Below are 22,488 nucleotides of genomic sequence, written 5' to 3'. Positions count from 1 at the left end.
CCATGACCTTGACACAGCAATGGTCATAAGTATGAACCAGCTGTTAAGCATCTGAATTTTGATCACATGATTATGGGGATGCTGCAAATATTGTAACTGTGAAAAGCGGTCATAAGTCACTTTTTTTCATTGCTGTTGTAACTTTGAACAGTTGCCAAATAACTATTGTAATTCAAGAACTATCTGTACTTATTATTTAATTAATTTGACACCCATGATATAGTTTTAAATGAATGCATGTTTTTGCTTGGCAGATGCATGGGAATTTCCCAAAATCCTTTGCAACTCCCTATGTCTAACCATACAGAAAAATGACTCCAAATTCCAGAATATTTTAGGATGCTGGACTCTCTTCCTCTCTTTCCCACACGGAAGGAAAAATAAGGAAACAGTAAAAAAAAAAAAAAAACCACTGCAACATTTAAGATTTTTAAAACATGGAACTACTAATGCTTGGCTATTTAATTTTGGTAATATGATTAAGAGTTTAAACCATCATTTCCTAGGAATCTATAAACATGCTATAGCTGCAGTGAATACATGTCCTTTATTATAAAAAGCAGTCCTTTATTTCAGAAAGCTGTCCTTTAGGTTTATTTATTTTTTAAAAACTCACTTTTGTCTTTTATTTTGGTCATTTAACTTTTACCCTACAAACGGCACCACTTTATGCACAGTCTTTAACATTTATGTGAGAAATATGGAAATTGAATGCCTTTTTAAAACAAATCTGTATATACAGTTTGATTTTAGAGGGGATCAAACTATTCTCCAAAGCACCAGAGGGCAAGACAAGAAACAATAGTTGGAAACTGATCAAAGAGAGAAGCAACCTGGAATTAAGGAGAAACTTCCTGACAGTGAGGATAATTAACCAGTGGAACAGCTTACCCCCCAGAAATCGTGGGTGCTCTATCACTGGAGATTTTTAAAAAGAGACTGGACAGTCACTTGACTGAGATGGTATAGGTTCTCCTGCTTGAGCAAGGGGCTGGACTAGAAGACCTCCAAGGTCCCTTCCAGCTCTATTCTAGTCAATATAAATTTGTCTTGGTTTTGCTCTTGGATTTTACTTTGTAAAGCAAAGTTATACTGTAAATATCAACACTTTTTAATCCTTTTGAAACTCTTTGGGATTTTTTCCTTTTCACATTTGTCTATTATTTTTTCCAAATAAACATGGTTAGCATAGCTAGAGCAGAAATGTCATGTAGAAATATATGTATGTTGTATGCATTTACCTATTTGTATATTATTTTCCAATATGATCACATTTTGCATGTACTTGTGGTAGTCAATCACTTAAATATGAGCCAGCAGTGTGCTGCAGCTGTCAAAAAAAGCCAACACAGTGCTAGGTGCATTAATAGAGGGATAGAATCAAGATGACATGAAGTATTAATACCACTTTACAATGCCTTGGTAAGGTCACACTTGGAATACTGCATCCAGTTTTGATCACCACGATGTAAAAAGCTGTTTAGACTCTGAAAAGAGAATGAGAAGAGCAACAAAGATGATTAGGGGACTGGAGGCTAAAACATATAAGGAATGGTTGCTGGAATTGGGTATGTCTAGTTTAATGAAGAGAATGACTAGGGGTGATATGACAGCAGTGTTCCAATATCTCAGGGCTTGCCACAAAGAAAAGGGAGTCACGTTATTCTCCAAAGCACCTGAAGGCAGGATAAGAAGCAATGGATGGAAACTAACCAAAGAGAGAAGCAACTTAGAACTAAGAAGACATTTCCTGACAGTGAGAACAATTAACCAGTGGAACAACCTGCCTCCAGTTCTTTCTCTTCTATTCTGCTGTCTCCAGGCACTGCCACGTCCACTAGCCAGACTTTTTTGTCTTTCTTATCGATAATTGTTAAGTCCGGGGTGTTATGTTGCAGGTGCTTGTCTGTTTGAATTCTGAAGTCCCAGAGCAGTTTAATTTTATCATTTTCTATGACTTTCTCTATTTTATGATCTCACCAGTTTTTGCTTACAGGCAAATGATATTTTTTGCAGATCTTCCAGTGCACCATTGTTGCTACTTTGTCATGCCGCTGCTTGTAATCAGTCTGTGCAATCTTCTTGCAACAGCTTATCAAGTGGTCCACTGTTTCTTCAGCTTCTTTGCATAGGCGGCACTTACTGTCTGTTGCTGTCTTCTCAATTTTGACTTTGTATGCATTTGTCCTTAAGGCTTGTCTTGTGCAGCCAGAATTAGTCCCTCGGTCTCTTTCTTCAATTTTCCTGCTCTTAGCCATTGCCAGGTTTTATTATTATCTGCTTTCCCAGCTATTTTTTTCATGTATTGGCCATGTAGTGCTTTGTCTTCCATGCCTCTATTCTGTTCTTCATTTGGTCTTTCTTGTAGGCCAGTTTGGTCTCTCCAGTAGTTAGTAAGCCTTCCTGATATACTAATTTCAGTGCATCTTCATCATTGTTCTTCAGATATTCTTCCAAAGCCATTTTTTCTTCTTCAGCCATCTGATGTACTTGTAGCATTCCATGCCCACCTATTTGCCTTGGTAGATAAAGTCTATCAATGTCACTGCGTGGATGAAGGGTGTGATTCATTGTCATTATTTTTCTGGTCTTCCTATCCATTGCTTTTAGTTCCATTGAGTTTGGATTTTAAGATCTTCTTCACTCTCTTGATGTATTCACTTCTAATCTTTTTCAGTGTGCTTGATGTTGTCAGCTTGAAGAATACCCAAGTATTTGTAGTACTCTTCCTCATCCAGACTCTTAATGTTATTTTCGTGGGGCATCTTGATTCCTTCAGTTTTCACTATTTTTCCTTGTTTGATAGTAAGTGTGGCACATTTGTCCAAGCCAAACTCCATTCCAATATCTTGGCTATATATACGGACAGTGTTGAGCAGCGATTCTATTTCAGATGATGTTTTTCCATACAGCTTCAGATCATCCATATAAAGGAGGTGTGATAGTCTGGCAGATGTTTTTTATGTTTGATAGCCATGTCCTGAGTTATTCAGTATTGTTGACAGAGGAAACAGTGCAATAACAAATAGTAATGGTGATAATGAATCTCCTTTAAATATTCCTCTCTTGATATTAACCTCTCCCAGTCTCTCACCATTGATCTGCAACTGTGTCTTCCATTGTGCCATCGATCTTTGCACAAATTTTCTGATGTTTCTACTGACTCCTGTTATTTCTAGGCACTTTATTATCCAATCATGTGGCAGAGAGTCAAATGCCTTTATTATTATTATTATTATTATTATTATTATTATTATTATTATTATTATTGATCATCGCACAATCAGCCAGATGTTCAGACTGGATTTGGAATTTTGTCTACCTATCGAGTCCTTACCCAGGACCTGGGATAGGCAGATGTGGATGTTTTATGGTATTACAGATATCGTTGCAGGATGGAAACAGTTCCTAGTAAGGCCGCCTTTTGCAATTGACTAATAGCAAATTTGTCAATGCCAATGGTGTTCAAGTGGTGCTCCAGTTGTTTTGGGGTTGCATCCAAGGCGCCTATTACTATTGGTATTATTATTATTATTATTATACAATGAAAACTGAAATGGTAATACTATAGAAATAATGAAATTGTCAAAACAATCATAATAAAAGTATTAGTGGCATATTTTAACTAAGTTGCCTTTTGAGAGCATTTTAAGACCTTATGGAGAAAGGTTGTCCCACAGAGGAGGAGCTGTTGATGAGAAACAAGATCGTCTCACTTTCCTCTGGAGCTCATGTGGGAAGGACCTGTGAAGCATCTGGACAGGTAGAATCCACCTGCTGTCCTTTAGGTACCTGGATGGCAAGTCATAGAGGAGTTTAAAGGTTAAAACTAGCACATTACAGTACATTGCTCCTGGAAGCTTCTTGATAGCCAGCACAGAACTCAAAGCATTGGTGTCATGAGTAAGTCTATCAACCATTCAAAAATGTACTAATACAGTGTGAACCAACTGCATGTCCAAGTGATTTTCAAAAGCAGTCCCATGCAAAATGTTGCAATGGTGTAACTAGTGAGAAAAGCATCACTTCCAGGACCTTCACTTCCAGAAGGGTGGTGGTGGCGCATTGTTTAGAATGCAGTATTGCAGGCTAATTCTGCTGACTGCTGCCAGCAGTTTGATTCTGACTGGCTCAAGGTTGACTCACCTTCTGTCCTTCTGAGGTTGGTAAAATGACTGACTCTGTAAACTGCTTAGAGAAGACTGTAAAGTACTGTGGAGTGGTATATAAGTGCTATCACTATTACTATTTGCTGCTTCAACCATGAAAGGGCACAGCTGCCATAACAGTCCTAAATGCAAAATAAAATGTGGGATAAGTAGCCCAGAGAGGAAGCATCACACCAGCAAATGTTTGTAGTCTAACCACTCAGCATCCTGCTCTGATGGTTTCACTGGATAAGGGACATCTATATTCATGCCACTGAAGAGTTTTGGAAGCCAAATGAAGCACTTTTCAGCAACTGAACAGACGCTTTGGAAAAGCTAACTTACAATGTTAAATATTTAATACTAGAACTCATAATGCAGTATTTAAAAGGAAGACTGTGGCTCATTGCCAGAGCACAGGTTTTCTGTGCAGAAGACTCAAGGTTCAATTTATAGTTTGCCAAGAAAAGTCTAAGAAAGGCGACTTTCTGTCACTACTTTCCATATTTCCATGATAAGCATTTCATAAAAAGTAATCCTCTGCAAGTCAATATACTGTTAATACCTGGCTAATTACATTTTCATTGTTTCTGTTAATATTCTGGCTGAATTAATCCTGAATATGACTTTCTTGGATTAGCGACCTGGTATCTGCCTATCAAAAAAATCTCCGAATGGGATGAAATACCATCCTTATATCTACAGTAGCTTGGAGTATGATGGTCTAGGCATTGCCACTAATCTTTTGTCTAGGTTGACACTCAGATAAGTGAAGCCATTTCTCTTCTATATAGTGGGCAGACATTGTCATTAATCACTGTTACATTGAAGGTGAGAATTGTGGGTTATGATGACTGGAAAAAAATTATAATTTATAGAGCTCCTTTCCTACACAGCTGCAACAAATCTAAAAATGTGCCTAAACGTTATTGAATGCTAGCCTTTATATTTAAACCTTAAATTTTATTATGCAGTGTACATTTTCCAGAAAATGATAGTCTCGCACAACAAAGCTTCTATTGGTGCTACAGGTACAATATTTCATTTTATCATGCAATATATTGAAGTCAATTGCTATTTTGATGTGGATGGGATGAAGGATCTAGTTGATAATTTACCCCAAATATACACTCTTTGGGACAAACATTTTAGTAGAATCTGAAGCTATGGCTCATATTGTTAATTTGGGGGGAGAGGATTTTGATGTGAATTGCCTTGAATTGCCTTTATTTCGATGTGTTAATGTTGATGCCTTAACAAACAGAATCTTATTGCTCTCTGTTGAACCTCAACTTCATTATATAGGTGGCAGTGTGTTCCCTCTCATTTGGCTTTGTGCTTAGTGAAACTCTTGGGTAACAAGATCTAAATGGCTAAATGTAGTTATGTGGTATCAATCTGTTTGCCATATGTATTGATTGGATTTGTCTATGACTAACATAAGAAGAAGAATTTGTATTACATAGAATAGGACCTTTAAGTGAGAAAAGATAATTTAAATAAATAAATAAATGCATTCTATGCAACAAGTTGACATTCTGATAGTTCATTCTAAGATTACTCAATAGTGACCAATAATATTTATTTATTTATTTATGAGACTTATATACCGCTTTAAGTGCAAGCACTCTCTAAGCGGTGTACACCAGTAAGCAATGTATATATATATTTACATTGCCCCCAACAATCTGGGTCCTCATTTTACCTACCCCAGAAGGATGGAAGGCTGAGTCAACCTTGAACCGGTGAGATTTGAACCGCTGACCTGCTGAACACAGTCAGCTAAAGTGGCCTGCAGTACTGCACTCTAACTGCTGCGCCACCTCTTAATATGGTTGTTACCTGTTGGTTACTATTGAGTAATCTCAGAATGAGCTATCAAAATGTCAACCTGTTGCATAGAATGCATTTATTTATTTAAATTGTCTTTTCTTGCTTAAAGGTCCTATTCTATGTAATACAAATTCTTCTTCTTATGTTAGTCATAGATAAATCCAGTCAATACATATGGTATTATTGGTAACAGCCAGACGGTGTCATGGCTGGGTATTAAATTGAGACTTATATTGAAACCATAGAAACTCAACTTTGGACCACTCTGTAATTCTCAACCCAGTCCGCCTCAAGGGGTTGTTGGTGTCAGGAAGCATGAAGGGCAGAGTGAAAAGGTGGAATATGGTGAATAAATAACACAGTCCATAAAATTGGCTAATAAAATTCCAGAGTGTGAAACCAATGGTATTTCATGTTTAAATGTGAAACTTGCATGAACATGGGCATAATCTATCTTCTGCTTAAAAATCAGTGGGCCTGAAAATATATTTAGCTGTTTATCTGTCTTGGTTGTAGAAAACATTTTTTAAAAAATTAATGTCTTTTGGAGTCCTATGCAAAGCTGAGTGATATGAACTAATTAATTACAAAGAAAATCCATAAAATCACCCACTAAATATAGACTTTAGAAGGTATGTACAAAATTCAGCTGGACAACAGTAACTCCTGCTGGATATGGCTAGAGAACTTCAGAGTGGGTGCTATGGAATTCTTGGTTCTCTCTAGGCTTTGTTGTTTGCTTATAAATGCTTCATTACCCAACTAGGTAAAATCATCAGGGCAAATGATTATGGGTTTTCTCCCTTCTATAGATGCCTGAAAATACATAAGCCAGATGTACCTCTTCATCCAATTGTACTATTATCAGGGAACCCAACATATAACACAACTAAAAAAAAATGCAAAGAAAACTGGACATCTCACAGAGGGGAGCAAATATTCAACCAATTCCCCAATTCAGTTTTTTTTTATTCCCCACTGGATCCAGATAATCAAAGGCCTACAGTTAGAAGAAGATAGAATTTTTATTTGTTTGTCAAGTTTCTTTAGCCACCCATCTCACCAAAAGTGATATGGGGTGGCACACAATAATCATTATGATTTTGTTCAGTGCCACAACACTCTGTATGGCTATACACCCAGAATTAGTGGAGGAATCCATGGCAGCAATGCTACACAGCATACCTGACATAGCCAGGTACACTAAGATCTAAATACCCATAATCATGGACCTCAAGCTCTGCCTCACCATCTATTTTCAGTTTGATGGACAAATATATCACAAAAACAGAAGAACACCCATGGGATCATCATCCCTAGGAGTTGGTAAGGCCATCCTTGGAATACTGCATCCAGTTTTGATCACCACAATGTAAAAAAGATGCTGAGACTCTAGAAAGAGTGCAGAGAAGAGCAACAAAGATGATTAGGGACTGGAGGCTAAAACATATAAGGAACGGTTGCTGGAATTGGGTATGTCTAGTTTAATGAAGAGAAGGACGAGGGGGGACATGATAGCAGTGTTTCTATATCTCAGGGGCTGCCGCAAAGAAGAGGGAATCAAGCTATTCTCCAAAGCACCTGAAGGCAGGACAAGAAGCAATGGATGGAAACTAATCAAGGAGGGAAGCAACCTAGAACTAAGGAGAAACTTCCTGACAATTAGAACAATGAACCAATGGAACAACCTGCCTCCAGAAGCAGTGAATGCTCCAACACTGGAAATTTTTAAGAAGAGACTGGACAGCCATTTGTCCAAAATGGTATAGGGTTTCCTGCCTGAGCAGGAGGTTGGACTAGATTATCTCCAAGGTCCCTTCCAACTTTATTATTATTATTATGGATCATCGCACAGTCAGCCAGATGTTCAGACTGGATTTGGCATTTTGTCTACCTATCGAGTCCTTACCCAGGACCTGGATAGGCAGATGTGGATGTTTGATGGTATTACAGATATCGTCGCAGGATGGAAGCAGTTCCTAATAAGGCTGCCTTTTGCAATTGACTAATAGCGAATTTGTCAATGCCAATTGTGTTCAAGTGGTGCTCCAGTTGTTTTGGGATTGCACCCAAGGAGCCTATGACTATTGGTACTACCCTTGCTTGCTTTTGCCACAGTCTTTCTAGTTCTATTTGTAGGTCTTTGTATTTTGTTATCTTCTCCAGTTCTTTCTCTTCTATTCTGCTGTCTCCAGGCACTGCCACTCCACTATCCAGACTTTTTTGTCTTTCTTATCGACAATTGTTAAGTCTGGGGTGTTATGTTGCAGGTGCTTGTCTGTTTGAATTCTGAAGTCCCAGAGCAGTTTAATTTTATCATTTTCTATGACTTTCTCTATTTTATGATCCCACCAGTTTTTGCTTACAGGCAAATGATATTTTTTGCAGATCTTCCAATGCACCATTGTTGCTACTTTGTCATGCCGCTGCTTGTAGTCAGTCTGTGCAATCTTCTTGCAACAGCTTACCAGGTAGTCCACTGCTTCTTCAGCTTCTTTGCATAGGCGGCACTTACTGTCTGTTGCTGTCTTCTCAATTTTGACTTTGTATGCATTTGTCCTTAAGGCTTGGTCTTGTGCAGCCAGAATTAGTCCCTCGGTCTCTTTCTTCAATTTTCCTGCTCTTAGCCATTGCCAGGTTTTATTATTATCTGCTTTCCCAGCTATTTTTTTCACTTATTGGCCATGTAGTGCTTTGTCTTCCCATGCCTCTATTCTGTTCTTCATTTGGTCTTTCTTGTAGGCCAGTTTGGTCTCTCCAGTAGTTAGTAAGCCTTCCTGATATACTAATTTCAGTGCATCTTCATCATTGTTCTTCAGATATTCTTCCAAAGCCATTTTTTCTTCTTCAACCATCTGATGTACTTGTAGCATTCCACGCCCACCTATTTGCCTTGGTAGATAAAGTCTATCAATGTCACTGCGTGGATGAAGGGCATGATTCATTGTCATTATTTTTCTGGTCTGCCTATCCATTGCTTTTAGTTCTGCTTGAGTCCAGTCCACTATTTCAGCTGTGTACCTAATGATTGGGATTGCCCAGGTGTTGATTGCCTTTATGGTATTTCCTCCATTGAGTTTGGACTTTAAGATCTTCTTCACTCTCTTGATGTATTCACCTCTAATCTTTTTCTTGACTTCAGTGTGCTTGATGTTGTCAGCTTGAAGGATACCCAAGTATTTGTAGTACTCTTCCTCATCCAGACTCTTAATGTTATTTTCGTGGGGCATCTTGATTCCTTCAGTTTTCATTATTTTTCCTTGTTTGATAGTAAGTGTGGCACATTTGTCCAAGCCAAACTCCATTACAATATCTTGGCTATATATACGGACAGTGTTGAGCAACGATTCTATTTCAGATGATGTTTTTCCATACAGCTTCAGATCATCCATGTAAAGGAGGTGGGATAGTCTGGCAGATGTTTTTGATGTTTGATAGCCATGTCCTGAGTTATTCAGTATTGTTGACAGAGGAAACAGTGCAATAACAAATAGTAATGCTGATAATGAATCTCCTTGAAATATTCCTCTCTTGATATTAACTTCTCCCAGTCTCTCACCATTGATCTGCAACTGTGTCTTCCATTGTGTCATCGATCTTTGCACAAATTTTCTGATGTTTCTACTGACTCCTGTTATTTCTAGGCACTTGATTATCCAGTCATGTGGCAGAGAGTCAAATGCCTTTTTGAAGTCAATCCATGCCACATTCAGGTTGGTCTTCCTTTTCTTGCAGTTTTCCAAGATCATTTTGTCTATTAGGAGTTGATCTTTTGTTCCTCTGCTATTGGGGCGGTTTCCTTTCTGCTCAGGTGGAAAGAGATTGTTTTCAACTAGATGCTGTTGTACTGCATCAGCTACCACACCAGTTAGTAATTTGAAAGTTGTTGGTAAGCAGGTAATTGGCCTGTAGTTGCCTGGTGTTGCCCCTTTTGCTGGATTTTTCATTATTAGGTAGGTTTTCCCAGTTGTTAGCCACTTTTCAATTTCTCCTCCTTGTAGTATATTGTTGAACTGCTTGGCAATGAGTGGGTGTATAACAGTTAGATGTTTCAACCAAAACCCATGCAGTTCATCTTCACCTGGTGCTGACCAATTTTTGATTTTCCTTGCTCTTTTTTCTACCATTTTTGTTGTTATTACTAGTTCTTTCATTTCAACTTCTGTTTTATTTGCATCCACCTCTTTTAACCAAGCCGCATCCTTGTTGTATTTCTTTGGGTTATCCCATATCTGCTTCCAGAACTGCACTGTTTCTTCCTTGTCAGGTACTGACTGATTCCTTGCAGTTTCTCCATTGATGGATTGGTAGAAACGTTTCTGATTGGATTGAAATTGGAGGTTCTGCCTATAGTTTGCAATTCGAGCTTCATATCTACTGATTTTCCTGGCTATAGCTGTTATTTGTTGCTTTATTATTTCCAGTGCTTCCTTGATCTTCCTTGTTTCTAAGTGGTATTTCTTGATTAGGTATTCTTTGGTCTTCTTGTTCTTCAGCTTCTTTTCTTTCATCTGTTCTAGCTTGCTTGCATGTGATCTTAACTTGCTGATCTTATTTTCTAGTCTAACCTTCCATTTTTCTGGTGCACTGTTTGTTTGTTTTTCTTCTTTGTTGATTTTGCATCCCAGGTATTCTGTTATAACTGCAGCTGTGCTGTACATTAGTTGGTTTGTTTCTTGCAGTGAATTGGTGCTTATACTTGATATTGCAGTATTTGCATCTTTTAATGCTTGTGCTAGCTGTTTCTTTGGAACAAGCTTCAATGCAGGCAGCCTTATTCTGTTGTTTTTGTGCTGTTCTAGATGCTCAGTTATTCTTTGTTTCAATTCTTTTATTTCTTTAGTTAGAGGGTTTTGTTCTTCCTGAGGAAGAGGTGCCTGGTTTCCAAATGAGAACAGTTGTATATCTCTGCTGAATTCCTTCACTGCCAACTCCCCCTGGTTTGCCTCTACATTCTGAATTACTTCTGGTAAGGCTTTGATTTCTTTGCCCTGGGTAAACCTTTGCAGTTCGTCCAATTCTGTTTCTGTAAATACTTTATTTCGTGTTATAAATCGGCGTTGATCTGCTAGTCTCTGTTCTGTTATTTCTGATTCTGGATGTTGTTCTTTCCAGAACTGGTGCATTCGTTTTAGATATCCTCTTCTTGTTGGACTTGATCTGTAGTAACAGATCATTATTTCTTTGTTTTCAATCACTGTGTATCTGCGACGGGTAAACACCTTTTCTTCCAGTAGTTCTGCAGCTGCTGGCCCTGGTTGCTCAGCCAACAGTCCTGAGTCCTGTAACCCATTTTTCACCAGATATCCAGGAACTCCAATATCTAGCGCGGACCTTGTTAACCCGGGCGACGTCCGAGCCGGTATGGCATTCTGAAATTTACGTCTCACCATATTTTTTATGGGAGAGACACTCTTTGTCTGACTCCTCTGATGAGACCTGTCCAGTATGGTTGAACCTCTGGCATAGCTCTCATCTTCCTCAGAGTACACAAGCCCCACAACCACGTCAAGGTAGTGCCTCACTGGGGGTTGTTGTTGTTGTTATTATTATTATTATTATTATTATTGATTTAGTATGTAGACAACATCTTTGTTATAATAAAAAGGAACAACCAGAGGAGACACATAAAACAATATCTTCAAAGAAATAAAATTTGCAAGGGAAGAAGAAAACAACACAATATCCTTCCTGAATATCCTCATCAGCAGAGACAGTGATGGCAAAGTAGAAACACAAGTGTATGAAAAAAAAAGTACACACACTAACCAAATGCTGCATTATCGAAGTATAACAACCCAATCTCCTATAAAAGGAACTGTGTAAGAACATTGTTCAGATGAGTACAAAGGCACTACAGCAACCCAGAACACCTCTCCCTCCAAAAAGGAAATACACTATTTATACAACATCTTCCAACAATATGGATACCCACACAACTATCCAAAAATGTCTGGCCATTCAACCCATTATAGCACAATCAACACAAGCTCTGAAAAGTATAATGCTACCCTATATCAAAAACAACTGAAAAGCAATCAACAGACTATTACAAACTCAAAGCATTATCATAGCACACAAATCAATTAAAGCCCTACAAAACATCTTAAGTAAACCAAAAGACCAAGAAGCTCAAGAAGAAAAATGAACAGTCATCTTCTACAACATACAGTGTATGGACTGTAACAGTCACTATGTAGGAAAGATAGGCAGAAGACATCAGAGTGCATCCATAAACACCAACTAGCAGTCAGAAGACACAATGAAAACTTCTTAATTTTACAACACATGGACTAATTCAACCAGAGTTTCAAATGAGAAACTGGGAGTATCCTAGACCAAGTTAAATCCAAAAACATTAGGGAATTCCTGAATCTTGGCATCAGACAAATCAGCCATCAATAGACACATAGAGATACACTTAATTCAAAAGAGACAATAAAAAACTATGAATGAAACAAAAAGACCAGAACACATCCTCTCCAGCAGTCAACACCCAGATTAGCAGGGATTTAGATCAAACAAACATGCAGAAAACAATACCCAAATCAAAGAACAGGGTGCAAGCCCCACACTCACTTGTAATGATGGTGTTAGTTGGATAATGAAGTGTTTGCAAGCAAACAGCCAAGCTCAGGGAGCACCAAGGACCATAGTTCAACCATACGCTATGTATATTCTCTTCTGCATTCATCTATGGTTGACCATCAATAGCCACAAATTACACTCTGTGCCTGTTATGTCCTGGGCCTGTGATTGACAGAGCTGCAGAGAGACCCAGGCAGCTGCAGAGAGACCCAGGCAGACCACGTGGCCTGCCCGGGCCAGACAGGCTGTCTCCAGCCTATTGCGCACACGCAAAGCAGGAAAATACATTGCATTTATTGGCTGATGCTGTTCCCTGCAAAAGAGTATAAAAGGGATCAGCTTCATTTTGTGTTGTTCTGTTGAAGCTTGAATAAAGAAGCAACTGTTGTTACTCCTGCCTCGCCTCAATGCCTTACCAATGCACAGAACAAAACATTGGCGATGAAGGTGGGATCGTGCTGCAAGAAAACAACAAAAGAATACTAGGCTGACTCACCACGGGAGGCCAAAGTGCTTGGAAGTTCGGCGTTCCAACTTGTGCAACTCTGCCTGCCAGTACGAAGAAGCTGGAGGAGAGCTCGGCAAGATTCGTCCTGGAACCTCTTCGCAAACCTGAGTAGCATGAGGCATTGAACGAGGCTGCCAAGAAAAAGCGTTGGCTAAAATATGGCGTCTGTCCGAATTTGATACAGCGCACTCTGAACGTTGGAGCTCATACGTTGCCAGAGTAGAAAACTACTTTAGGGTAAACCAAGTTCGGGAGGACCGGCTCAAAGCCACAATGTTACTGTGTGTCTGTGGGCAAGAGACATTTGATATTGCTGAAAATCTGGTTGCCCCAGCACCTTTGGAATCCATCGCTTATACCGAGCTGAAGAAAATGTTAAAGGAACATTTTGAACCGAAGCTATTGGTGATTGCATGGCGTCATGCATTTGAACAGCAGGACCAACATCCAAGAGAGTCTGCTGCGGACTTTATTACTGCTCTGCGTCAAGCTGCAAGGCCCTGTGAGTTCAAAGACTTAGAAGAACGGCTATGAGATCGGCTAGTTTGTGGCTTGGGAGCGGAGAACTGCAGCAAAAGATTTTTGCAAAGGAAGACGTTTCCTTCCAAGATGCGCTAAGGGAGATCACGGCCGCTGAAGCAGCGGGAGGAGCTGTTAAGACCTTGCGGCTTTCCAAGAACCCTACGAGTTCAGTCTCAGTCCATCAAGAGGTTGCTCGAGAGGTATCTGAACTGGATTCTGAAAATGAGGTCGACCGTCGGCAGCAGCAGAAGAGAGAAGGCCCCAAGAGCGAGCTGACAAGGGGTCTGACAAGGCAGTTCTATTCCTCGGTGTTTCGGATGTGGAGGCCGCCACAAGCACTCTGACTGTCATTTTCGCTCTGCTACTTGCCAGGCATGTGGCCATGCCTGGCACATGCCTGGCAAGACCACATAGCCGCCATCTGTTTGGGTCGTAAGAAAGACTGTCCATCGGAAGAATTGCCTCGGAAAGGTATCAGGGTCCCCAGCCAGAATAGGGTGGGTTTCTGCGCATCCCGCAGGAGTGTTTTGAGAACAGGGGCCCACCGGCCATTGAAGAAGAAGCTGCATATTGATGTCAATTTGCAGGGGGTCCCCTTAACGATGGAGCTGGACATGGGTTCAGCTCTGTCAATCATTTCCCAGAACACCTCAAGCAGCTCTGCTGTAGAAGTAGCCAGAGAGTTAAACTCAGGCCGTCGAATCTTATCTTAACAGATTTCCAGAATTCCCAAGTCAGTGTGAAAGGGGAGGCCACACTCAGAGTGCAGCATAAGAATTTTGAAAGGTTTCTGGACATTGTTGTGGTTGAGGGTGACCGCACAAGTCTAATTGGACTTGATTGGTTTGAGGCATTTGGGATTCAAGTGACTGGGCTATACAGTTTGCAAATGGCAGATCTTGCAGAAGTTTTCAAGGAGTTTGCTGATGTGTTCAGCCCAGAACTAGGGTCGTACAAGGGGCCTCCAATTGCTTTGTGGTTAGATCCCTCCATTGCACTAATTAGGATTAAGCCTCATCGGGTTCCCTTTGCGCTTAAGCAAAAAATAAATGCCGAGCTGGATAAACTGCTATAGCAAGGTATTTTGGAACCTGTGGATAGCAGTCCATGGGAAACACCCATAGTCATGCCATTCAAGGCCAACAGGGAAGTCCACATTTGTGCTGACTATAAATGCACGCTAAATAAAGCATTACAATAGCACTCTTATCCGATGCCTGTGGTGAGCCACATTTTGGCCTCATTTAAAGGAGGCCGGGTTTTCGCCAAACTCGATTTGGCTCAGACCTATCAACAGCTACCGGTTGACGATGCAACAGCAGAGGCCCAGACGATTGTAATGCACCGGGGAGCTTTCAAAGTCAGAAGACTGCAGTTTGGGGTTAATGTAGCTCCTGGCATTTTCCAAAGCGTGATGGAGCGAACGCTCTGTAACATTCTGGGAGTTTGCCCATATTTTGATGATGTCCTCATCACAGGGGAATCAGTCAAAAACCTGTCTGAAAGGCTTTGGTCCATTTTGCTGCGTTTCCACGAATTGGGGCTGAAACTTAAGCAGGAAAAAAATGCAAAATTGGAGTAACTTCCACTGAATTCCTGGGGTTTCACATAGATGCCGAAGGCATCCATCCTGCTGAATCTAAGCTCAAAGCAATTCAGCAGGCCCCAAATCCCAAGTCGAAGAGCGAGCTTCAAGCCTTCCTTGGGCTTCTAAATTTTTACTATTCCTTCCTTCCTCACAAGGCTGCAGTGGCAGAGCTGTTACACTGGCTCTTGGATAAACAGGCTCCATGGAAGTGGACACAAGTCCACAAAAGGAGCTTTGCTGAGGTCAAGGTATTGTTGTCTTCAAATGCTGTTCTCGCTCATTTCAATGAGCAGTTGCCGGTGTGTATAGCCTGCGATGCATTCCCTTATGGGATCGGGGCTGTCTTAAGTCACCTCAAGACTGATGGAACACAAGTTCCTGTAGCCTACTATTCAAGGACTCTGTCTTCTGCTGAGCGTAATTACGCACAGATAGAGAGAGAAACCTTGTCCATAGTGTCTGGCATAAAAAACTTCCATGACTTTTTGTATGGTTGCCACTTCACAGTCTTTACAGACCACAAGCCACTGCTGGGGTTGTTCACAATGAACAAGCAAACCCCACACATAATTTCTCCTAGAATGTTGAGGTGGTCAATTTTCCTTTCTGCGTATGACTATTCCCTGGTTCACAAACGAGGCAAAGAAATGGGCCATGCAGATGGCCTCAATAGGTTGCCTCTACAGCTTGTAGAATCAGATCCTGCTCCAGTTAACCACATCCTGGCTATCCAGGATTTGCCTGAGTATGTAGCTGCAGAAATAGCCACTGATAATACGCTAACACACGTGTTGAACTGGGTGCAGTCAGGATGGCCTGACATGTGTTCTGGCACCAATTTCCAGAGTTTCTGGAAAAGGAAGCATGAGCTATCCACTTTAAGGGTTGTGACCTGTGGGGTAGCAGGGTAGTGATCCCAACCTCATTGAGGACTAGAGTCTTGCAGTCTCTGCATGAGGGACATCCGGGAATAGTCCAGATGAAGGTGCTTACATGCAGCTATCTCTGATGGCCTGGGCTTGATAAGGAGATTGAGACCCAGGTCCAGGGGTGCCACATATTCCAACAGTCCAGGCCTGAAATGCCACAGGCTCCTGTGCATAGGTGGGAGGACACACATGCTTCTTGGTCGAGGGTTCATGTCGACTATGCTGGCCCCTTTCAGGGGCAATTCTTCCTCATTGTTGTGGACAGTTACTCTAAATAGTTAGAGGCCATTCCAGTATCCACCACGACTACTGCCAGGATCATCCAGGTGCTGAGGGGGATCTTCGCCTCTCACGGGCTGCCAGATGTTCTTGTCTCTAACAACGGACCTCAATTCACTCTTCGGAGTTCCAGGCTTTCCTGAAAGCCAACATAATTCATCATGCTACTTCGGCACCCTTTCATCCGGCTTCCAATGGCCAAGCTGAGTGCATGGTGCGCACAACCAAAGATGCCTTGAAAAGGCTCACTCATGGGAGCTGGCACCACAGGTTAGCTGATTTTCTCCTTTGCCACCACACCACGCCTTGCACAGCTACAGGCAAGAGCCCAGCTGAACTCCATTGGGGTCGCCATCTTATTACCAAACTAGACAGATTGCACCCAGACTGGGTGGCTTGACAGGTATCACAGCCGTGGGCACCGAGGAGACTACAGGTGGGCGATCCGGTTTGGGCAAGGAAATATGGACCTGGACATCTCTGGGTGACAGCAGTGGTCTGCAAGGTCACTGGGCCACTGTCATACAAAGTGGCCTTATACGATGGTTGTGTGCTGCATTGGCACATTGACCAGCTGCAATGGAGGCTACCTAGTCACCCTTCTGCTCCTGACTCTGCTCTCAGGGGGGAAGAGGACCATGATCACAGTCATGGATCTCAGTCTCTCTGCGAAAGCAGGGGTTTGCACTCTCCAAACAGGGGTTTTGCCAATGAGATGGCTTCTGATTCTGGCACTGGGTCCATAGGACATTGCACGCAACCGGCTTTTCATGCCACTCCTACTGCAGGCCTTGTGCCTATGGGACAGTGCTCCCAACCAGGGTCTCTTGCTGATCTGGGGAATTCCATCCCACCAAGGAACTCTGGTCTGGGCTTACCAGAAAAAGCCAGCCGAAGTCAAATGGAAAAAGGGTTGGGCCTACCGGACCAGGCCAGCCAGCAAGATGCGGGTTTGCCCGCATCAATCGTGCCTCAAAGTCCTGGTCTGCCGAGCCTGGCAGGCAAGCTTGCAGACCAGGCACTTGCAGCAGCTCCGAGATGCTCGGAGCGGGTCAGAGGTCCTCCAAAGTTCTTACAAGATTATGTAAGGTTCCTGTCAGTAAGCTGGCAGGCCTAGGTTTTCTAGGAATAAGAACACACTCAAAAGAGTGACTTTGTAGTAGTTAAAATAGTAGTGTCTATTTTTTTTTAACCAAGAGGGGAGGGGTGTTATGTCCTGGGCCTGTGATTGACAGAGCAGGTGCAGGAAGCTGCAGAGAGACCCAGGCAGACCACGTGGCATGCCCGGGCCAGACAGGCTGTCTCCAGCCTATTGCGTACACGCAAAGCAAGAAAATACATTGCATTTATTGGATGACACTATTCCCTACAAAAGGGTATAAAAGAGATCAGCACCATTTTGTGTGGTTCTGTTGAAGCTTGAATAAAGAAGCAACTGTTGTTACTCCTGCCTCATCTCAATGCCTTACCAACGTACAGAACAGAACAGTGCCTTTGACAATTTCCAGGTTTATCCCTTTCTACCTGATAAAATGGTAGGCGAAACACTAAGACTAAGATCATCTTATGTAGTGATTATAGCTTAGACAACTATTTTTGTAAACAAAAACCTTACATTTGCTGTCATGTGATATGTAGGTTTCCTGACAGCTATTTTAGATTCAGAAATGGGGTTCACAGCCAGTATATAAAACTATTTATATATACGGCTCAGAATAAAACTATTCCCATCTAGAACTAATGAAGAAGCACCACACATTGGTAAAAAGAGTATTAACCACAGAGTGACATTTAACAGGATCCTACGCACAACTTACTATAGCTCAGGTGTCAAGAAACCCAGAGCAGTTGTTGCTTCCTGACATGACACCATGTTGATATCTTTCAGCTCAGCACAAGCAGCCCTGCAGGAATCTGTAGATTGTGTGGTTTCTGATGTACAACACTATCATTTTATTAAGGTTTTTAAACTGCTGTGAATGCAGGAATCAGTGTATTGTTGTCGATGATGCTCCCTTGAAAGAAGGATGACAATGAATGAATATTTAAGCTTGCAATTCATGGAGGAGCTGCCTAAAGAAATCCACACCATTGACTGCAGCTCGTATAGCATATGCTCAATGTTGGAAGAGTGAAAATATTCCCACAAATGATATGATTATGTACAAAATCTTGGAATGCGCAGAAATGAATAAACTTACGTTAGAATTAAAAGACAAGGAGGCGACAGAATTTTATGAAATTTGGAATAAATGTTATAATTGGCTAGAACAGAGAAAGGAAAAGACATAATTATTGATGTACATAAAATGTAAATAAGATGTAAAGAATGATTAAAATGTACAGTACTGTTCTGTTAAAAGAAAAGATTTATGTTTATGTATTTTAAGTTTGTTTGGGTGTATGGTGTATGGTGAAAAATAATTTAAAAAATTAAAAAAAAGAGAGTAGAATTTCACTTTAATTTTTTCCTCATGCGGTCATCTAGGACTTAATTCCAACTGTCAACCCATATTTGAATAAATTTATTTCTCTGACAAAAACAGGGAAAAGATAAATTACAGGTCTCATAAGTCAAGTGAACATGTTTTCTACAATTATTTTAAAAATGCACCTTTTCATTTCTTTCTGCAGGAAACATTCCATCACCTAGTAATTTGTTTCCTCTTCTTTAACCTATACAGCATTGTACACACTTCATGCCTTGTTTTTCCATATTTAGTTCCCAAATTGGAGTTGGAAGTGATTATAAAGGTCATTTTGTCCAAACAGTGGCTCAACGCAAGATCCTCTAGATCAGTGGTTCTCAACCTGTGGGTCGGGACCCCATTTGGGGTCGAACGACCATTTCACGGGGGTCGCCAAACAATGCAGTCCGCCATTTTTTCCCCTTTTTCTTAGCTGTGCTACTCCCTTTTATTCTATTGGCTTTTGAAAGCCAATAGAATAGACTCTCTTGAATAAAGTCTAATTCTATTGGCTTTCAAAAGCCAATAGGAATTGTCCAGGCTGTCTCTGCCCTGCTGAGCCTGCCAAAAGTCCCATTCTGCAAACGGTGCTGCACCAGCTGAGTAGTCCTCAAGTTACGACTGGTTGAGTAGTCCTCGACTTACAACCAGTTGGGGGTCGCGGCATTAAAAAGGTTGAGAACCACTGCTCTAGACCACAGGTGTCCAACCTTGGCAATTTTAAGACTTCTGGATTTTAATTCCAAGAACTCCTCAGGCAGACATGCTAGCTAAGGAATCCTGAAGTTGAAGCCCACAAGTCTTAAAGTTGCCAAGACTGGACACCCCTGACTTAGAGCATTTTGACAAATGTCTATTCGTCCTTTTTTTTTTTTTTTTTTTTTAAGATCTCTCAACTTACTCAACTTGTCCTATTTGAACTATTGGGAACTGGCTACAAAATTCCAGATGGGAAACATTGTAGAACACTCTACAATAGGTAAGTAGGATGGTACTGTAGACATGGACAGACAACAGAGCAGAATTTAAAACCAATTCCATCAAAACAGTCTTATTGTACAACATGAGCAAACCAAACATAAAAACAAACAAACAGTAAAATAGAACTACATTGAAGTGAAGACAACATAAATGCAATAATATAAGAGTGTATGAAAAGCTAAGGTAATCAAAACAGAATATTTTTAAAAGGCAGCTGGCTAAACAAATTAGCAAATTATAGAATTAAACAGAAAGCTATATGAGGAAAAAAAAACAAAAATACTAGTAGCACCTTTACTCAGAGCATCATGACAACTACTTCTTCTATGACATGCACTTTTAAATGCACCCAAAACCAGCATTTGCCTTTTTAGCAATTGCATTACACTGCTGGCTTATGTATCAGAGGTATTTTTTATGTACTACTGCCATGCCAGATCTCCACATCCTATATTTGTATTTTACATTTTTTTTCTATTCAGATGCAGAACTTTACATTTCACTCTCCTAAATTCCATTTTAGTCCATTGCTCCAGTCTGTCTAGAACAGGGGTGAGGAACAATGGACCTTTTATGACTTGTGGACTTCAATTCACAGAGTTGACTGCTGGCTCAGGAATTCTGGGAGTTGAAGTCCACAAGTCATAAAGGGGCCATTGTTCCCCACCTCTGGTCTAGATCTTTGGAATCTTCTCTCTTTCACCTGAAGCGTTCCCAGCTTGAAGTCATCTGCAAATTTTTAGATGTTTAGTCTTGCAAATCATCGATAAAAATGTTGAACAGCACAGAGTCTAGGACAGAGCCCCATGGCACTCCATTCAATACTTCCTGTTGAGCTGACGCCATTTATAATTGCTCTTAAGTGTAGTTAGTCAGCCAGTTGTGGGTCCATCTAATAGTGATATAATCTAATTCAGGGCTTTTCAACCTTTTCACCCATTGTACCACTTTTAGGATACGGCAATATCCAAGTACCACCAGTCGCCTAGCAAGGTGTCAAAAACTTGATGACAAAAAAGGGAAAAAAGTGATGAAGTACAGGTAGCCCTCGACTTAAAACAGTTCACTTAGTGACTTCGAAGTTACAATGGCACTGAAAAAAGTGCCCCCCAAGGCACAGCCGAGCAAGATACCTGCCTGCCCACCTGGCGGTGCTCTTCCTCCTGTCTGAGGTTTCCATTGATGTGAGCATTTCTGTTGAGGATTGGCAGTGGGGGGTGGGGTGGGGTGTGTGTGGTTTTTATTCCCCCCATCTGATGAGTGGTTGCAGCAGGTTTTGGTCACTTCACATGATCCTGGGACACTGTGACCATCATAAATATGAATCAGTTGCCATGCATCTGAATGTAAATCACAAGTCCCTGGAGATAAGGCAACATTCCAGCTGATAGGTGCTTCTTCAGGGCTCAGCAGAAGCGCCAGGATCAGCGCCGAGCTCCAGGAGCCTGGCGTTGATCCTGGTACTTCCACTGAGCCCTGACAGTCCTGAAGAAGCGCTGATCAGCTGGAAAGCAGCACTGAACCTGGCGCTTCCGCTGAGCCCTGACAGCCCTGCAGCTCCAGCCATCTCTCACTCAGGCTTGTGCGGTGCTGCCATCGGTTCAGCTCATTCCCCTCCTCCGCTACCACTTTTCTAGGATGGTCGCGTACCACCTGCCAGGTGCCAATGTACCGCAGGTGATACCCGTACCACTGGTTGAAAAGCCTTGATCTAATTCATGTTTTACCACCTCATGAAGGAAAGCAGCATGAAGCACTAGGATGTGCTCCTGTTCAGCAGCTAGGATAGAAGATCTTTTATATTCATTATATTATGGGATTAAGAATTTAGTTGCATAAATACTCACCATATTGTGTTTCTGTGCTTATGATAATAGAGCAGATGGCTGTGTTGAGCCTGGCATATATTTTATGGTAAGGATATTAACTCAAAAACTTTTATCATCATCCTTATCCACTGCCACAAAGATCTGTATGGGAAACCTTTTCTTTCTCTGTTGGGAATGACATAAACTGGGGTGAGCATTCTGAAGGCCTTTTGCAGACCCTAGAAATAATATCATTGAAATTCAGCCACAAACCAGGTTTATTTCTGACGTAAAATAATGGTAAATAAAGCTATGAGGTATGAACCCATTGAGCAGCCCCAAATACCCTCACAAAATAGTCTGGACATCCCAGATCTGCCCACTTGCATCATGCCGTTGGATCATGGCCCATCCATTTAGATCTTCAACCCTGTAAAGGGCAATTTTAAAAAAGGCATTCCACACCCAGCCTGGGCTACTGTTCCCTGATAGAAACAATGAAGAAAAATCAAAAGATGTCTGACATCTTAGAGAAGCAGAACAAGATTCTCTACAAGAATCTTTAGTTGCAAGTTGCCCTCTTACGAATCTGATGGTGGAATAAGAGAGCGTTGGAACATCTAGAGGCATGTGTAGAAGTGTGCCTCCAGCTATAGCTGTCAGAAGGAACAAAACAAAGACCTTTGTTGAAAATTTTAATATGTCACTGTACAAGCTGCCGGTGAGTCAGCCCACCTCTCTGTTCATTTGCTTTCCTTCTCTGAGTCAGTCCACTAATGATTCCAAGCCAGCTGGAAGCTGCTTCTTTTCCTCAACCTCTCCACTGCTTTGACAAC

General features: G+C 41.2%; 1 protein-coding gene across 1 annotated transcript in view; it reads left to right on the top strand.

Moving 5' to 3' along the window:
• The first annotated feature begins 5,057 nt into the window (after positions 1 to 5,057).
• Positions 5,058 to 22,488, top strand: part of LOC120301137 (membrane cofactor protein-like) — a 33,867-nt gene continuing 16,436 nt past the window's right edge. Inside the window, exon 1 of the mRNA XM_039327901.1 lies at positions 5,058 to 5,179. The gene's annotated coding sequence lies outside the window, so the exon portion shown is untranslated. The remainder of the gene's footprint in view (positions 5,180 to 22,488) is intronic.

The sequence above is a fragment of the Crotalus tigris genome, unplaced genomic scaffold (assembly GCF_016545835.1).
Source record: "Crotalus tigris isolate CLP2741 ecotype Arizona unplaced genomic scaffold, ASM1654583v1 scf7180000024369.3102671, whole genome shotgun sequence".
Taxonomy (NCBI): Eukaryota; Metazoa; Chordata; class Lepidosauria; order Squamata; family Viperidae; genus Crotalus; species Crotalus tigris.
The sequence above is the reverse complement of the archived record's forward strand: the minus strand, read 5'-3'. Positions and strand labels throughout refer to the sequence as shown.